Source organism: Lolium rigidum, unplaced genomic scaffold (genome assembly GCF_022539505.1).
Source record: "Lolium rigidum isolate FL_2022 unplaced genomic scaffold, APGP_CSIRO_Lrig_0.1 contig_41709_1, whole genome shotgun sequence".
Lineage (NCBI taxonomy): Eukaryota > Viridiplantae > Streptophyta > Magnoliopsida > Poales > Poaceae > Lolium > Lolium rigidum.
This window is the reverse complement of record NW_025900511.1, coordinates 5120-12027: the sequence shown is the minus strand read 5'-3', so window position 1 is coordinate 12027 and position 6908 is coordinate 5120. Positions and strand designations below refer to the sequence as shown.

Sequence of the window (6908 nt, the reverse complement as noted above, 5' to 3'; positions counted from 1 at the left end):
ATATGATTTATTACTACCGTTGACAAAATTGTTTCTATGTTTTCAAAATGAAAAGCTCTGGCACAAAAATAGTAATCCATGCTTCCCTCTGCGAAGGGCCTATCTTTTACTTTATGTTGAGTCAGTTTACCTATCTTCTTTCTATCTTAGAAGCAAACACTTGTGTCAACTGTGTGCATTGATTCTTACATGTTTACCTATTGCACTTGTTATATTACTTTGTATTGACAATTATTCATGAGATAAACATGTTGAAGTTGAAAGCAACCGCTGAAACTTATGTCTTCCTTTGTGTTGCTTCAAAACTTTCTACTAAGAATTTATTGCTTTATGAGTTAACTCTTATGCAAGTCTTATTGATGCTTGTCTTGAAAGTACTATTCATGAAAAGTCTTTGTTATATGATTCGATTGTTTAATCATTGTCTTTACCATTGCTTCGAATCGCTGCATTCATCTCATATGCTTTACAATAGTATTGATCAAGATTATGATAGCATGTCACTTCAGAAATTATCCTTGTTATCGTTTACCTACTCGAGGGCGAGTAGGAACTAAGCTTGGGGATGCTTGATACGTCTCAAACGTATCTATAATTTCTTATGCTCCATGCTACTTTTATGATGATACTCACGTGTTTTATACATACTTTATGTCATTATTATGCATTTTCCGGCACTAACCTATTGACGAGATGCCGAAGAGCCAGTTGCTATTTTCTGTTGTTTTTGGTTTCAGAAATCCTACAAAGGAAATATTCTCGGAATTGGACGAAATCAACGCCCGGGTCTTATTTTTCCACGAAGCTTCCAGAAGACCGAAAGGGATACGAAGTGGGGCCACGAGGTGGCCAGACCATAGGCCGACGCGGCTAGAGGGGGGCCCGCGCCGCCCTATGGTGTGGGCCCCTCGTCAGCCCTCCGACTCTGCCCTTCCGCCTACTTATAGCCTTCGTCGCGAAAACCCCAGTACCGAGAGCCACGATACGGAAAACCTTCCAGAGACACCGCCGCCGCCAATCCCATCTCGGGGATTCGGGAGATCGCCTCCGGCACCCTGCCGGAGAGGGGAATCATCTCCCGGAGGACTCTTCATCACCATGATCGCCTCCGGATTGATGTGTGAGTAGTTCACCCCTGGACTATGGGTCCATAGCAGTAGCTAGATGGTTGTCTTCTCCTCATTATGATATCATGTTAGATCTTGTGAGCTGCCTATCATGATCAAGATCATCTATTTGTAATGCTACATGTCGTGTTTGTTGGGATCCGATGAATATGGAATACTATGTCAAGTTGATTATCAATCTATCATATATGTGTTGTTTATGTTCTTGCATGCTCTCCGTTGCTAGTAGAGGCTCTGGCCAAGTTGATACTTGTAACTCCAAGAGCGAGTATTTATGCTCGATAGTGGGTTCATGCCTCCATTGAATATGGGACAGTGACAGAAAGTTCTAAGGTTGTGGATGTGCTGTTGCCACTAGGGATAAAACATCAATGCTTTGTCTAAGGATATTTGTGTTGATTACATTACGCACCATACTTAATGCAATTGTATGTTGTTTGCAACTTAATACTGGAAGGGGTTCGGATGATAACCCGAAGGTGGACTTTTTAGGCATAGATGCATGCCTGGATAGCGGTCTATGTACTTTGTCGTAATGCCCTGATTAAATCTCATAGTAGTCATCGTGATATGTATGTGCATTGTTATGCCCTCTCTATTTGTCAATTGCCCAACTGTAATTTGTTCACCTAACATGCTATTTATCTTATCGGAGAGACACCACTAGTGAACTGTGGACCCCGATCCATTCTTTTACATCTGAAATACAGTCTACTGCAAAACTCTGTTCTTTACTATTTTTCGCAAACAAACATCATCTTCTACACTATACATTTAATCCTTTGTTTACAGCAAGCCAGTGGGATTGACAACCTCACTGTTACGTTGGGGCAAAGTACTTTGATTGTGTTGTGCAGGTTCCACGTTGGCGCCGGAATCCCTGGTGTTGCGCCGCACTACACTCCGCCACCAACAACCTTCACGTGTTCCTTGACTCCTACTGGTTCGATAACCTTGGTTTCTTACTGAGGGAAAACTTACTGCTGTACGCATCACACCTTCCTCTTGGGGTTCCCAACGGACGTGTGTCTTACACGCCATCAATATGCTTTTTCGAAATCTATCTTAAATAAGACCCCATTCATCTTCTTCGTATGTAACTCATGAATTGTTTCATGCAGTATGACTACCCCCTCCAAAATATTCCTACCTGGCATGAATGCTGATTGAGTCGGCTTTATGACTCTCGGGGCAATCCCCGATATGCGATTCGTACCAACTTTAGTGAATATTTTGAAACAAACATTCAATAAACAAATAGGTCTATATTGTTGAATCTGAACCGCATTTTCTTTCTTGGGTAGTAATGTGATAACCCCAAAATTCAGTTTATAAAGGGGCAAATCCCCATTAGTGAACTGAGAAAATAAGGCCATCAGATCATACTTTATTACTTCCCAAAATTTCTGATAGAACTCAGCTGGAAAACCATCTGGCCCCGGAGCTCTGTTTAGTTCCATCTGAGAAATTGCTTGAAAAACCTCCTCTTCAGTAAAAGGGGCCATCAGAATTTCATTCTCAATTGCCGAAATTTGTGTAATATCATGAGTCTCCTCTTCATTTAAAGAAATATTTGTAGGAATGGGTGCTCCAAACAATTTCTTATAAAATTCCGTAATATAGACCTTTAGATTATCTTCCCCAACAATAGTCCCCTCTTGTTGTTCAAGTTGGAAGATTTTTTTTCTTTCGGTGTTTACCATTTGCTATTAAGTGAAAATATCGCGTATTATTCCCCCCTTCCTGAATATGTTTAACCTTCACTCTCTGGGCCCATTTAGATTCCTCATCCCTTCTTAATTTGTTCAGACTCTCATTTGCCTTTTTTTAGTTCTTCCCTTTCGTTTGTATTCAATAAATTTGTTTCCGCTTTCAAATCCAGATTATCAATGATATTTAATAATCGCTCTTTTTCTTTCTTATACTTTACACTCTGGTTCTTTGCCCAGCCTCAAAGAAAATGTCTTAACTTATTTATTCAGATATCCATTGGGGTAGCTCCATGTATAGCTAAGTTCCACTCCTTTACTATCATATCAAAAAAAACCTCTTGAAGCAACCAATGTAACTCAAAAGAGAATTTTGCTTGGTTACCCAGGTGTGCTTTCACTCCTGAATCAATTAGTATTGGAGTATGATTAGAATCAGCTCTAGTTAAGGCTCTAACAGTTACCAAGGAAAACTTTTGTTCCCACGAGATAGATGCTAGAACTCTATCTAACTTCTCATATGTAGGCTCAATTCTTCTACTCGCCCATGTGAATTGTCTTCCAGTAAAAGCAATTTCACGCAAGTTCAAGTGTTCAATAATTGCATTAAAAATAAAGGGCCAACCGCTTTGAAATTATCATTATTTTTCTCCTCACGTTTATGAATAATATTGAAATCACCACCTACCAACATAGGTAGTGTTTCAGATTCACAAGTTCTCACTAGTTCAGCCAAGAATTTTGCTTTGTGCTCGTCTTGGGCAGCCCCATAGACCGGCACCAGGATCCATTCAAAACCATCTCTCTTACATTTAATATGGAGTTTAACACAAAAATCTCATGTACTTACTTTTAACACTTGTAGCGTATCGGAGTTTATTCCCACTAGAATACCTCCTGAGCGACCATGTGGTGGTAAGCAGAACCAAGAGAAATTATATCCCGCCGCCAATTGGTTCAAAAAAGGAATCGAAAAATTAGATCTCCCAGTTTCCAACAAAGCTATGAAGTCTAATTTATGTTCCCTAATCGCCTCTTTGACAAACAAATGCTTAGCAGTATCTCCAAAACCTCCTGGATTCCAATTAATACCTTTTTGATTCTGCATTATGAAAACTGTTTCTTGATTCTTTTCCTAGTGCTCTTGCGGATATTGTTAGTATCATATATTTTCCGTTGCCTAATTTTCTTTACCTTCACCACTGGTTTAAGATTCTCCAAGTGATCATCCAAATCTAGAGTGGTGTCGTCTTCATCAACCAAATCTTCACAAAGGGTGGATACTTTTGACAATACAAGAGTCTCCAGACCTTCCTTCAAATTTTCAATCTCATTATTTTTTTTCTCTAAAATAGTTAGAATACGTTCTTTTTCCACCATTTTAAACCCCTTAACAGATTTACCTATCTCTCCTACTGAATTGCCTAGGGATATACCTAAGCGATCCGCTCTCCTCGCTATCTCAGAATCTGGAATATTAATAATAGAGTGCATGGGGATTGTGAACTGACCTGAAGTGAAAGACTCATCACGCAACTGCGCCATCTTCATTGTCTTTTCCATCCTGAGGCATGTCTGCAGAATGTGACATGCGATCATGCCATAATTAAGAGTACAAGCCACGCAATTGTATGAGCAGTAAAGATCATCTCATTTATATCACATAATATGTATCACAGCGTGCATGATCACCATTACATTACAAAAAAAGAACTACGCAACAATTGACCACAAATTTACAAGGCAACTTGTACTAGGCGATGCATGCAGTCTACCAACAAAGCCTGCGCAGACTTCTGCGTTCCTACTCCTAGGTACGCTTCACCATCGACCAAGGCCATGACGGCATCGAGACGCGCGAGCACGCGTTCCTCGGCGAGCAGCTCCGGCGTGAAGAGGTTCTTCCAGCCCGTGCACCACGCGACGGCCTCCGAGAGGGGCGGCTTGCCGCCGGACTGCATCCAGTGGCGCAGCGAGTCTTCGTATCTGTCGAAGAACAGCTCCTCTTCAAGGATCGAGACCACGTCCTGCACAGGCACGAGAGGCGCCCATAGCATCGCCGTTTGCAACGAGGGGTCGATCTGCTTCGGCGGCGTGAACATCAGCTCCCGCACAAGACGGGTGAGCATCGGCAGGATGTGGCGCCGGGTGAAGGTGTTCCACTGCGTCGGATGCATGTAATCTTTCCATGGGGACACGACGTCGTGGTAGTCGCACTCGTCGGCGCGGGAGAGGATCTTGCTCTCGACGGTGTCGTAGAGATCTTCCGGCAAGTGGCCGATCAGGGGGGTCCACGGCCGCAGCCAGTGGTGGCAGTCCGGGTCCCACGATGGCTTCCACTCCTGCGCCTCCGCGGCCATCGCCGGCTTGATCACCTTCTCGACGATGTACTTCCTCGTGGAAGAAGGCAACGTGGCTTTCCACATCCCTGGCGTGCGCTCTTCCTTGAACACCTTCTTGGACTCCATGATCGCCGCCAGCGCGTCCGCCACCTCCACGCTGCTGTCGTCCTCTTCCATCATGTCGCGCAGCATCGCGCGATGGTCTTCTCGCAGCACTCCACTTCGAGCGCCAGGGCCCGGCAGAGATCCTCGCAGCGACGGCGCCACTCCTCTTCGACCACCGGCGGCTTGTCCGGAAGGCCGTTATCGTACAAAGCTTTCTGGCTGTAGCCTATGCCGGTGTGCTGGTTCTGTTGTACTAAGGCCTGCACGGGGGCGACGATCCCTTTCCCCCGAGGACCGAGACCAGAGCCCTCCTTGAAGTTCCACCGGCGCAGCATCCTCGCCACCGCCGGACTAGTGGAAGCGAGGGTTCCTGGCAGAGGCATTGGTTGACATGGCCCCAGCAGCGGTAACGCCATGCCGGGAGACCGCGGCGAGGAGACGATTCCGCTACTGAACTGAAACCGGGGAGCTGTTTCGATCGTACTCCGGTGACGACCTCTCTTTTTTGGACGCGTCTAGCGGGCGGCCGCGTGCTCGTTCGTCCATCTGAGCGGTCAACAAAAAAAGGAAAGTTCCTATCAAAGCGTTCACCGGTTTAGGAAGTAATTAGTGTCCCCCTCACCGGCCATGGCCATGGCAGAGCGGGGACTCACTCACCGCCTCACCGGCCGCTCCACTCCTTGGTGACAGCGTCCTCGCGTCGGGCGCGACCCCAAGCCGCCCGGTCCGCCGAATGTTTGCCCCGCTGGCCATCGGCTCTGCTCGCCCTGGCCGTCATGATCCTGGGCGCCGATGCCGCTCCGACTGGCCGTCTCCACGAGGGAGTCCCATCAGAGGGGGTCGAATTCGAACCTGCGCCGTCGCCGTCTCCCGCGTTGGACCCCGTCGCCGGCGGCCTGCACATCCCCGGAACCTCCCTCCCGCGCCACCACCGTCTCCTAATCCCAGTCGCCATGGAGCATCCGTGCGCCACGACAACCTCCTCGTACGCGCCGCCTAGCAAGCGGAGCAGCAGCACGCGGGGATGAACGGCGTCACGCCGGTAGGGATCTAGGAGAGAGGTAGTAGGCGGGGCTCCTCCGGTGAACGACAGCGGCAGGGGAGGCCGTCGGCAACCAGAATCGGTGACGGGCCGGAGCAGTTTCATGGGGAGGTTAGAGAGAGAATCGGGAGATGTTGTGGGATGAAGAAGATAGGCACAGAGAGGAGAATAGACCAGCTGATCCCACGTGTAAGGAAGTTAGTAATTGTCCAAACGATGCTAATTGTTGCCTAAAATCAAATAATTGTTCCTAAAAATGCTAGTTTCTTGCCTAGCCATAGTTTGTAGCCTAAAATCAGGTAGGTGTTAATTTGTTGCCTTAAATTACAGAATAGTTGCTGCAAAATGCTAGTTCCTTGCCTAAAATGACATAATAATTTGTTGGCTAAAATATTGCTGTAGTTTTAATTTGCCTAGCTAAATTTAATTGCCGCATTCTGATGTTCCATGCGGATGTTGTAAAGCCGGCATCAACGACAATCGATGTTTCACTAAAAGTCTAGAGCGTCCCTCAAAAAAGTCCGTAGAGACGCTCGAGAATTCAGGTGCGACAATCAAGTGGAACTACACAGCTCATCAGGAA

General features: G+C 46.1%; 1 pseudogene; it reads right to left on the bottom strand.

The window, feature by feature from the left end:
• Positions 1 to 4030: 4030 nt before the first annotated feature.
• On the bottom strand, positions 4031 to 5699 carry LOC124681398 (annotated as a pseudogene).
• Between the last annotated feature and the right edge of the window lie 1209 nt (positions 5700 to 6908).